Raw genomic sequence first — 12,407 nt, forward strand, 5'->3', positions numbered from 1 at the left:
AAAAAGACCACACACACACACACACACACACACACACACACACACACACTAAATAAACAAATAGATAAATAATACTATGCTTTAAGTTATATTCAGACTCTCCTAGTTCATGTCCTAGAGGTAGATGGCATTTTTTCATCATAAGTGTTTCATAATCTTCTTGGATCTTTGTATTTCTGAGAATAGCTAAGTCATTCATTGTTGACCATTGTACAATATTGTTGCTTCTATGGATGATGTTCTCCTACTTCCACTTGCTTTACTTTTTATCAGTTCATGTAAGTCTTTCCAAGTTTTTCCAAAAGCATCCGACTCACTCATATACCACAACTTTTTCAGCTGTTCCCCAAATGATGAGCATCCCCTCAGTTTCCAATTCTTTGCCACCACAAAAAGAATCACTATAAATGTTTTTGTACATATAGGTCCTTTTACTTTTATCTCTTTGGGATACAAACCTAGTAGATGTATTGTTGAATCAAAGAGTATGCACAGTTCTGGGCATAGTTCCAAATTGCTCTCTAGAATGTGGTTGAGTCAGTTAACAATTCCACAAATAGTGCCTTAGTGTCCCAGTTGTGAATTTTAAAAACTACTCCACCCTAATTAGACATACTTTAGGGGAAGATAAAGTTGTAAACTACTGATTGAACAATGAAGGTACTTAACTCATACCTTATAGTGAAGCTAAAACTTAAGCTAAGCCTATTTTTAGATCTAATACAAAAGGGTGTTAAGTACCTATAAAGGTTAAATTAATCACAAAAAGGTCAAGTAACTCCCAAAAGGCAAGCCTAACAAAGAAGTGTGAAGTACCTCAGAAGATATAATCTAACCAGAGAAGGTGAGAACTAAAGAGTGGATAGTCCTGGAGAAAATCTAATCAAAGAAGGTAAGAATTAAAGAATAGGCAGTCCTGGAAAAAGCATCTATTGTGATTGGTAGATGTGAAAATTTAGGGGAGGTGACATAAGAGAAAATTTCTTTAAAAGGAGGCTAAAAAAGTCAGTTCAGGCAATTTAGTTCGGAGTGCAATTAAATTCAGGAATTGAGTTCAGTGGAGGACTGGAAGTCAGTCTGGAGGATCCCCCTCAGACAGCTTCCTGGAGATGGTCTCATGGTGAGTGATAAGACTGACTCCCTTTCCCTTGGGCTCAGGAAGGCCACTTTGGCCAAGGCTTTTAACTACTGCCTGGCTCAGCCTGAGCCAAAGCAATTTAAATTAATTTTCTCTCTCTCTCTCTCTCTCTCTCTCTCTCTCTCTCTCTCTCTCTCTCTCTCTCTCTCTCTTTCCCTTAATTCCATATTTCTATATTAATTAAAATCACCATAATTCCCAGCTGACTTGGGTATTTTATTACTTGGGAATTTTCCCTGGAGACCAATTAATTTAGAATTTTCAAGTCACAAAGCTAAAATTATCCTTATACAGTCTTGCCACATCCACACCTATATTTGTCATTTTCCTTTTTTATCATTAGAAAGATGGCAGGCAATGCCCCAGAACTATTATAATTTCATTTCTTTAATCAATAGTAATTTAAGTCATTTTTTCATATGACTATAGATACCTTTGATTTCTCCTTCTTAAAACTGCTTTTTCATATCTTTTGACCATTTATCAATTGGGGAATGACTTGTATTCTTATAAATTTGACTCAGTTCTCTATATGTTTGAAAAATGCGGCTCAGTAGCCTTTTAAGAGAGGTCTTTTTTATGATTTTAAATTTTTCTGTTGAGCCAGAGGATATCTGAGACTTTACACTCATGTTTGTTAATTTATACATTTTAATCATTTCATACAAGGTCATGTATAACAATAGGAAGACTAAGTTATTTTTCCCTCAGAAGACCCTTATCATATAGTATACTATATGATAAGGGTCTTCTGAGGGAAAAATAACTTAGGAGGGCTACAGGGAGTACCCTCAATACTTCCTATAATGTTCTGTCATTTGCACATTAGTAGTAGAGATTTGCCTTGGAATGAAGTATGGGGAAGTATAGTTGAAGTAAGGCAAAGGTTGATATATAGGAATAGTGACTAAGGAAAGAAAGCCCCAATGGAGGCTCTGTACTCTAGGAAATGTATGTAGGGAAAGAGTCTGGCCCTATTCCTGATATATAATAGATATTAATGAGAAAAATTAACAGATCAAAGATTCATTGATTTATTCTGAATGAAAGTTCTAGATGTGTATTTAAAAAGCTTTAGTACTAGGTACTAGGCCCTACCCAACACAATATTGATATATAGATACAAATTGGTCCTCCAAGCTCCCTACCACTACTGTTCCTTATGTACTCCACTGACTTTTGCTGATCCTCTCTTCAAATGAGGCTCAGATGCAATTATATCCAACCTCTCTACTCAGACTTCACCCTTCCTATGCCCTCAAAGTCACGTGGTGGATAGGTTTGAGGCATGCTACAGGATATAAATGAGGGCTTTGTATAACTATTCCATATGCCTTTGCTAAAAGGCAGCAATGACAATCATTGGGTGTGGATTAACTATGGATTCTTTCTCTTCTTATTTCTTACCCCATCTCTTGGTTCTTCTTCTCTCCCTGCTTGTACCCTAATTCTCTTCATTATAATTTTCCACATATAGTCTTTTTAAAATTTTTATTTTATTTATTTTTTAATTTATTCACTTAAAAGTATTTTTCCAAGGTTACATGATTCATGTTCTCATCTCTCCCTTCTTCCCTTCCCCCACTCCCGGAGTTGACAAGCAATTCCACTGGGTTATTTTTATGTGTGTGTGTGTGTGTGTGTGTGTAATCACTCAATACCTATTGCCACATTATTCATTTTTGTAAAAGAGTCTTTTAAAACCAAAACCCCAAATCCTATACCCATACATTTTTCTTCTGCATTTCTTTTCTTACAGTTATTTCTCTCAATTCTTTCTCATGAGTCCCTCCAGGGTGTTTTGCTACTAGTAGCAAAGTCAATTACATTTGATTATCCCTTATGTTTCAGTTACTGTGTACAATGTTCTCCTGGTTCTGCTCATTTCATTCCACTTCAGTTCATGTAGGTCTTTCCAGTTCATATAGAAATCAAGCAGTTCATAATTCCTTATAGCACAAAAGTATTCCATCACCATCATGCACCACAATTTGTTCAGCCATTCCTCAAAGGACACCCCCTCATTTCCAATTGTTTGCCACTACAAAGAGTGCATCTATAAATATTTTTGTACAACCATTTTTAATTATCTCTGTAGGGTACAAACCTAGTAGCCAGCAGGATCAGAGGGCATTCATTTTTTTAAAGCACTTTGGGCATAATTCCAAATTGCCTTCCAGAATAGTAGGATCATTTCACAATTCTACCAGCAATGCATTAGTGTCCTGATTTTGCCACATCCTCTCCAAAATTTATTCTTTTATTTTATTGTCATATTGGCCAATCTGCTAGGTATGAATTGGTACCTCAAAGATATTTTAATTTGCATTTCTTTAATCAGGAGCACTTTTTCATGTGACTATTGATAGTTTTTTATTTCTTCATCTGAAAACTGCCTTTTCATATATCCCTTGACCAAATGGTGAATTGGGGAATGGCTTGATTTCTTCTACATTTGACTTAGTTCCTTATATATCTGAGAAATTAGACCTTTTTGTCAAACAATTTTGTTATACATTTTTTTCTCAGTTTGTTGCTTCCCTTCTAATTTTGGTTGCATTGATTTTGTTTGTACAAAAACTTTTTAACTTAATATAATCAAAATTATTCATTCTATAACTTGTAATGTTCTCTGTCTCTTGCTTTACCTTAAATTCTTCCCTTTCCCATAGATCTGATAGGTATATTATTCTATGTTTCCCTAATTTACTTATAATTTCCCTCGTTATATTTGTCATTTACCCATTTTAAATTTATCTTGGTATAAGGAGTAAGATGTTGATCTAAACCTAATTTTTCCCATACCATTTTCCAATTTTCCCAGGAGTTTTTGTCAAATAGTGGGTTCTTGACCTAAAAGCTGGCATCTTTGGGTTTGTCAAATACGAGATTGTTAACATCATTTACCCCAAGTCTATTCCATTGGTCCACCATTCTATCTTTTAGCCAGTACCAGATTGTTTTGATGATTACTGCTTTATAGGACAGTTTAAGATCTGGTACTGCCATTTATCAATTCTTTTTTCATTAGTTCCCTTGATATTCTTGATCTTTTGTTCTCCCAAATGAATTTTGTTATTATTTTTTCTAGTTCTATAAAAAAGTTCCTTGGTAGTTTGATAGGTATGGCACTGAATAAGTAAATTAATTTAGGTAGGATTGTCATTTTTATTGTATTAGCTCATCCCACCCATGAGCAATTAATGTTTTTTCAACTGTTTGTTGTTGTGTTCATATAATTCCCGAGCTTTTCTTGGCAAATAGATTCCCAAATATTTTATAGTGTCTAGAATGATTTTTTTTTAAATTTTATAGTATTTTATTTGATCATTTCCATGCATTTTTCATTAAAGACAAAGATCATTTTCTTTTCCTCCCTCCCACCCCCCGTGGCCGACGCGTGATTCCACTGGTATTATATGTGTTCTTGACTTGAACCCATTGCCATGTTGTTAGTATTTGCATCAGAGTGTTCGCTCCGAGTCTTTCCTCTGTCATGTCCCCTCAGCCATTGTAGTCAGGCAGTTGCTTTTCCTTGGTGTTTCTATTCCCTCAGTTTGTCCTCTGCTTTTGGATAGTGTTTTTTTCTCCTTGATCCCTGCAGATTGTGCAGGGACATTACACCACCACTAATGGAGAAGTCCATTACGTTCGATGATACCACAGTGTGTTTGTCTCTGTGTACAATGTTCTCCTGGTTCTGCTCCTCTCGCTCTGCATCACTTCCTGGAGGTTGTTCCAGTTCACATGGAAATCCTCCACTTTATTATTCCTTTGAGCACAATAGTATTCCATCACCAACATATACCACAATTTGTTCAGCCATTCCCCAATTGATGGGCATCCCCTCATTTTCCAATTTTTGGCCACCACAAAGAGCGCAGCTATGAATATTTTTGTACAAGTCTTTTTGTCCATTATCTCTTTGGGGTACAAACCCAGCAGTGCTATGGCTGGATCAAAGGGTAGACATTCTTTTATCGCCCTTTGTGCATAGTTCCAAATTGCCCTCCAGAATGGCTGGATCAGTTTGTCTAGAATGATTTTTAAATTGAGTTTCTTTTTCTAACTCTCACTTCTGAGTTTGTTGAAAATATATAGAAATGCTGATGATTTATGTGAGTTTATTTTGTACAAATTCTGCCACTTTGCTAAAGTTATTATTTCCATTAGCTTTTCAGTTGACTTTCTAGAATTCTCTAATCTGAAAAGAGTGATTATTTAGTTTCCTCACTTTCTACTTTATTCCCATCAATATCTTTTTCTTCTCTAATTGCCACTGCTATAATTTCTAGTGTAGTATTAAACAATAGTGGTGATAATCCTTGCTTCATCGTGATCTTTTTGGGAAGACTTCTAACATCGCCATTGTAGATGATACTTGCTGATGGTTTTAAATGAATACTACTTATTACTTTGAGGAAAGGCCCTTTTATTCCTATACTTTCTAGTGTTTTCAATAGGAATGGCTGTTGTATTGTGTCAAAAGCTTTTTCTGCATCTATTGAGATAATCATGTGATTATTGTTAGTTTGGTTGTTGATATGATTAATTATGTGAATAGTTTTCCTAATATTAAACCAGCCCTGCATTCCAAGCATAAATTCCATCTGGTTGTAGGGAATAATTTTTGTGATAACTTGTTATTATCTTTTTGCTAATATTTTATTTATGATTTTCACATCTATGTTCATTAAGGCGATTGATCTATAGGTTTCTTTTTGGTTTTGGTCTTCATAGCTTGGGAATTGTAAAGGTTAAAATTAGGGTTGAGACTGAAAATTTAAATTTAAGTGGTTGCCAGGGGACATCCCAAATAATAAAATACCCAAGTCAGCTGGAATTTTTTATGGTGATTTAATTGATAGTGGAGGAGATTAAGGAGAAGGAAGAAGGAGAAGGAGTGTGTTTTTTCTCTCCCTCTCTCCCTGCCTGGCTAGTATTGGGCGGGGAGATCAGGAGATAAGGAAGTAAGGTTTTGGAGTATGAAGGAGGAAGGAGTCAGCCAGAACTCCAGAAAAAGAAGGGCTAAACCCAGATGCCTGAACCTGAATCAGCTCAAGCAAATTCACGACCACCACTCCAAGATGTCGAAATGCCTAGCACACTGCCAACCAGAGTCACCTCTCCAGGGAAAGAGGAAGAGATAGAAAGTGATATGCCTTATATAGACAATTTTACATCACTTTCCTGCTTCTCATTTTTACCAATGATTGCTTAGCCTGGCTTAGGACAGCCCAGGGGTCTGTCTGCTTTTTCTGAACATATCTGTTGCCTTTTTCTCAGATACTTAATCTTTGAGTTTGGTGCAGACCTTCCTAATCTTGTTAAACTAAGGAGGGTGGAGAAAATGTGGACTTCCCAAGACTTGATTCTGTTATTCCAAGTATCTCTATTGTTATTGATCATGAAATAACTAAATCAAATCTTCCAAAGTATGGTCTGATTAGGGTGGAATAGTTTCAAAATTCAAAAAATCAGTACCATATTTGTGTCATAAAATGAATTTGGTAAGCCTCCTTCTTTGCTTGTTTTGACAAATAGCTTGTAAAATATTTGGATTAGTTATTCTTTAAATGTTTGATAGAATTCATTTGTGAATCCATGTGACCCTGGGAATTTTTTCTTAGGGAGTTCCTTGATGGCTTGTTCAATTTCTTTTTATGATATGGGATTATTTAAGTATTCTATTTCCTCTTTTGTTAATCTAAGCAATTTATATTTTTGTAAATATTTGTCCATCTCACCTATATCGGCATATTCATTGTCATATAATTGGGCAAAATATCTCTTAATATTTGCCTTAATTTCCTCTTCATTAAAGGTGAGATCATTCTTTTCATCTTTGATACTATTAATTTGATTCTCTTCTTTCTTTTTTGAATTAGATTAACTAATACTTTATTTTATTGGGGTTTTTTTCCAAAGAACCAGCTCTTCTCTTACTTATTAGTTCAATAGTTCTTTTACTTTAAATTTCATTAATTTCTCCTTGATTTTTAGGATTTCTAGTTTAGTTTTTATCTGGGGTTTTTAAATTTGTTCTTTTTCTAGTTTTTTAAGTTTCATGCCCAATTCATTGATCTCCTCCCTCTCTATTTTATTGATACAGGCATGTAGGAATATAAATTTTCTGCTGAGTACTGCTTTGCCTATATCCCATAGATTTTGATATGTTGTTTCCTCATTGCCATTCTCTTCCATGAAATCAGTAATTGTTTCTTTCATTTGTTCTTTGACCAATCAATTTTGAAGAATTTAAATTAGTTTCTAATTAACTTTCAATTTGCCTCTCCATAAACTTATTAGTTATAATTTAATTGCATTCTGATCAGAAGAAAAGTTGCATTTATTATTTCTGCTTTTCTGCATTTGTTTGCAATGTTTTTATTCCCTAGTACATGGTCAATCTTTGTATATGTACCATGTGCTGATGAAAAGAAGGTATATTCCTTTTTATCTCTATTCAATTTTCTCTAGATCTCTATTAACTCTATTTTTTTCTAATATTTCATTCACTTCCCTTAATTCTTTCTTATTTAATTTTTGGTATGATTTGTCTAGTTCTGTTAGGGGAAGGTTGAGAGTCCTCTACTAGTATAGTTTTACTATCTATTTCCTCCTTAAGTTCCTTTAGTTTCTTCTTTAAAAATCTGGACCATTTGATACATATATGTTGAGCACAGATTATCTTCATTATCTAAATTGCCTTTTATCAAGATGTAATTACCTTCCCTATCTCTTTTAATCAGATCCATTTTTGCTTCAGATTTTTCTGAGATCATGATTGCTATTCCTGCCTTCTTTGCTCAGTTATAGCCCAATAGATCCTACTACAATCTCTTACCTTTACCCTATTATGTGTTATCTACCTGCTTCAAGTGTGTTTCTTGTAAACAGCATCTGGTATGATTCTGGTTTTTAATTCATTCTGCTATCTGCTTCCATTTTATGAGTGAGTTCATGCCATTTCTATTCACAGTTATGATTACCATCTGTATATTACCCTCCATTTTGACTTCCTCCTTTAATCCTGACTTTTCTACTTTCATTCTTTCCCCCCTTTCCAGGGTTTTGCTTTTATTCTCCCTCCCTTATATTACTCCTCTTCCTACCACTTCCCTTCTAATTCCCATCTTACTTTAGGGCCTTCTGATCATCCACCCAACCTATCACTCCCCTCCCCAACACCCTATTTCTTATTCCCCTTAAACTTCTCTATACTATAAGATATAATTCTATACCCCAATGAATCTGGCTGTTCTTCCCTCTCTGAGCCAATTCCAATGAAAGTAAGGTTTAAGTGATACTTCTTCATCCCTTCCATTGTACTGATCTTCTCCCCTCCCACCCTATGCTTCTTTATGTGACATATTTTGACCCATTTTACTTCTGTTTTCCCATATCTCTTAGTATTGTCCTCTTTTTCACCCCTAATTTTATATTTTTGACAAATTATCCTAAACAGCTTACTACCACACCCTCTATATATACTTCTTCTAACTACTATGATAATGATAACAATTTTTGAGAGTTATAGATATCATCTTTTCATATAGGAATATGAGCCATTTGACTTTATTGAAGTCCCTAATTTTTTTCTCATTCTTATTTACCTTTTTATTCTTCTCTTGAATTTTGTATTTAGGCAACAGATTTCCTGTTTAAATATGGTATTTTCTTCAGGAATGCTTGGATACTTTCTATTTTATTAAATATCCATACTTTTCCCTGAAAGAATATAGTCAATTTTGCTGGGTAGTTGATTCTTGATTGTAAACTTAGTTCCCTTGCCTTCCAGAATATCATATTTCAAGCCTTCTAGTTCTTCAATGTGAAGGCTGCCAGATACTGTGTGATCCTGACTGGGGCTCCATGATATCTGAATTGTTTCTTTCTAGCTGCTTGCAGTATTTTCTTCTTGGCCTAGGATCTCTTGAACTTGACTATAACATTCCTGGGATTGCCATTTAAGGATTTAATGCAGATTATCTGTTAACTCTTCCAATCTCTATTTTATCCTTTTGTTCAAGAGGCAGTTTTCTTAGATTATTTGCAATAGTTTGATATCTATGCTTTTGAGTTGTTGTTATTGTTATGAGTTTCAGGTAGACCAATAATTTTTTTTAACTTTTAAACTATTTTCCCATGTTTACATATTTTGTTTTCTTTCTCTCCCCTCTTTCCTCCCCATCCTGGATCCAATAAGCACTTCCACTGGGTTATACAAATGTATAACCTATATACTTATACCTATTTCTATATTATTCTTTTTTGCAATAAATCAGTCCTTTAAAACCAAAACCCAAAATCAGATATCCACATAAACAAATATTAAGTTATTTGTTTTTCTTCTGTGTTTCTACTCTAAGAGTTCTTTTCTCTTGATGTAGATAGCATAAGTCCCTTGGGATTGTCTTGTATTAGCAAAGTCCATTACATTGTATTGCTCCACAATGTTTCACTTTTGCATATAATGTTCTCTTGGTTCTATTCATTTCACTCTACATCAGTTCTTGGGTGATTCTTCCAGTTCATATAGAAATCATCCATATTCCAATAATTCTTAAATTGTCTCTCCTAGACCTATTTTCCTGGTCAATTGTTTTCTTCAATGAGGTATTTCATATTTTCTTCTATTTTTTCATTCTTTTGATTTTGTTTTATTGTTTCTTTATGTCTCATGTCATTAGCCCAATTCTAATTTTTTAAACTCTTACCTTCTGTCTTAGAATCAATACTACATATTGGTTCCAAAGAAGAAAAGTGGTAAGGGCTAAGCAGTGGGAGTCAAGTGACTAGCCCAGGGTCACAAAGGTAGGAAGTGTCTGAGATCAGATTTGAACTCAGGACCTCCCATCGCTAGGCCTGGCTCTCAATCCACTGAGCCACCCAGCTGCCCCCCATCCTAATTTTTAAAGACTGAATTTCTTCCATGATCCTTTGATCCTCCTTTCCCAATTCGTCCATTCTTCTTTTCAAGTCATTCTTTTCATCCTTTGACTTTTTTGTCTCATTTTTCAGTTGCTTAATTCTGGCTTTTTAGACACTATTTTCTTGTCTTAATTCATGTGCCTCTGTTTTCATTCACCTGTCTTACTTTTTAAGCTGTTGTTTTCCTTTTCCTATTTTTCTTCAACATGTCTTATTTGATTTTTTTAATTCCTTTTTTAACTTCCAGAGCTTGAGTCCAATTCCCTGGATTTTTTGAGGTTTTGCTTAAAGTTCCTTGGATCCTATCAGCCTCTGTTGGTTCTGTTCTTTGGCCTTTATCCCCATAGAAGCTTTCAATTGTTGCTGCCTCCTCTTTTAATTCATCTCCCCCCCTCCCACCCAACCCCCATGAACTGTAAACTGTTGGTTTACTGGAACAGGGCATTTGAGCTGCTCTGCCCTAGAGGGAATCTTCTCTCCTTTACCTGGTATACTATATTAGACTAGTTGAGCTGACCTGCTATGCTAATCTGCTCTGAGGCCAAATATTCTCTGTAGCCTGCTGCCACAGAGGCCTAGGGTGCCCAACCAGATAGCCCCCTCCATAAATTCTTCCCTACCAGATATTGTCAGAGCCTTGGACCTTGCATGGTGGATCTGAGGTGCTCCTTGCAGTTGCAGCCCACATCCAGGAATCTCACAGTTAGCCTGAGTCTGATCACAGGTCTCAGCACAGTATGTGGGGGAGGAATGTTTGGTCTCTCCCTTACACCATGGAAATCGACTCTCTCTGCCTACCTTTCAAGTTGTGTTTAGCAGGGAAGTTCCATAGTAGCTCCATCTTGTTGTTGGGTTTGGATTTCTGTCTTTCTTGAAGTTCTTTTTAAAGATTAGTATGAAAGGATAGAGAGGTTTTGTCTTTTCCTGCTCCTAAGCTGCCATCTTGACTCCACCCCCCACATATAGTCTTTCAAAGACCTGTATCCTTATGGCCCTCTTCACTATTGTCATTAATTTTTAGTAATTCTTTTAATAAGTATTTGATGGGCTCTTTCTCATGCAAAACACTAATCTAGGAGATAACACTGAAGTTTAAATCCTTATCCTCTGGAAACTCTGAGTCTGATAGAGATAAGACAAATAACTAATAAAATATAGCATTCAATAAGTGCCCTGAAATTCTTTGGGGTTAAGGGAAAGCTTCATGGAGGAGGCAGTTCATCTAAATTGTATCTGGATGGTTGGCTAAAGTAAGATTTTGTATGATATAAATTTGGGTAAAGGACATTCTAGTAGAATGGAAACTAGAAGATAGCTTGAACTAAAAAAAGGGAAGTGAAAAAGGACGAGATATGTTAATGCAATTACCAAACATCCAGTTTCAACTATAGCATAGGGGAATATTTGGAAATAAAATTTAAAAAAATGGGTTGTGACCAAATTGTGGAAGATCTTGAATACTTGACCTTTTATCTTTTCAACAATGGAGAGCCATTGAATATTTTTGAGCAGGGAAGTAGTGACATCAAATTCTTTTAGGAAGATTAATTTTTCAACAGTTAACAAGGATTATTGGAAAGAAGAAGAGATTAGAGAAAAGGAGACGAGTTTTGGAAGGCTTCTCCAGCCAGAGCCACCAATTTTAATTATTGTAAGATCCGGGGGCACCATTATACATCAGAAAATATCAGAAGTTGGGAAGCCTATCTCTAGTATATAGTGGAGAATACAAGTTATTTTCAAAATCACACTTCTAATTGTTTCACATTTTAGATGTTTTGTAGGCCCTACTACATGTATCTACATCCAGTGAATTGTATAATAAATAGCATCTAAGGACTGGTTGATTGCTTAATTGATTTTCCAAGATTTTTACTTCTTCCTACTGCCTCTTTTTCACTGCTTTCATTCATTCAAAATTTATATTTTGATAACCATCAGTATACAAGATACAAAATAAGCACTCACTTTTTGTTCTCTAACAGAGATTTGATGGAGGGGAAGGAGTTTCAACTATTAGCTAAAATGAGGCTTTATTGGAGTCTAAAGAGTCAGTATTTTATGAACTATATATAGTGAGAAAAGACTGGTGTGTGACTCAGAGCCTTTTTACACTGGGACAAATATAACCTTAAACTAGAAGACTAAAAGGTGACCACAAGATGACCTCAAAACTGTATAGCTTTTTACTTCAGTCAAGCTCTCCCTTAATGGGATTGCTGAACCAAAAAAAAAATGGTATCTCTTCTTTAGTTCTATCATCAGAGTAAGTTGTCCAATCTCAAATCTCTGAGGCAAAAATGGGATATTCTAGAATTCTGAACTCAGAGACAGG

At 35.1% G+C, this 12,407-nt stretch overlaps 1 protein-coding gene across 11 annotated transcripts in view; it reads left to right on the forward strand.

Moving 5' to 3' along the window:
• KIAA1328 (KIAA1328 ortholog) overlaps positions 1 to 12,407 on the forward strand; it is a 577,332-nt gene that overhangs the window by 563,111 nt on the left and 1,814 nt on the right. The gene's annotated exons all lie outside the window — the stretch shown is intronic.

The sequence above is a fragment of the Monodelphis domestica genome, chromosome 3 (assembly GCF_027887165.1).
Source record: "Monodelphis domestica isolate mMonDom1 chromosome 3, mMonDom1.pri, whole genome shotgun sequence".
In the NCBI taxonomy this organism is placed as follows: Eukaryota; Metazoa; Chordata; class Mammalia; order Didelphimorphia; family Didelphidae; genus Monodelphis; species Monodelphis domestica.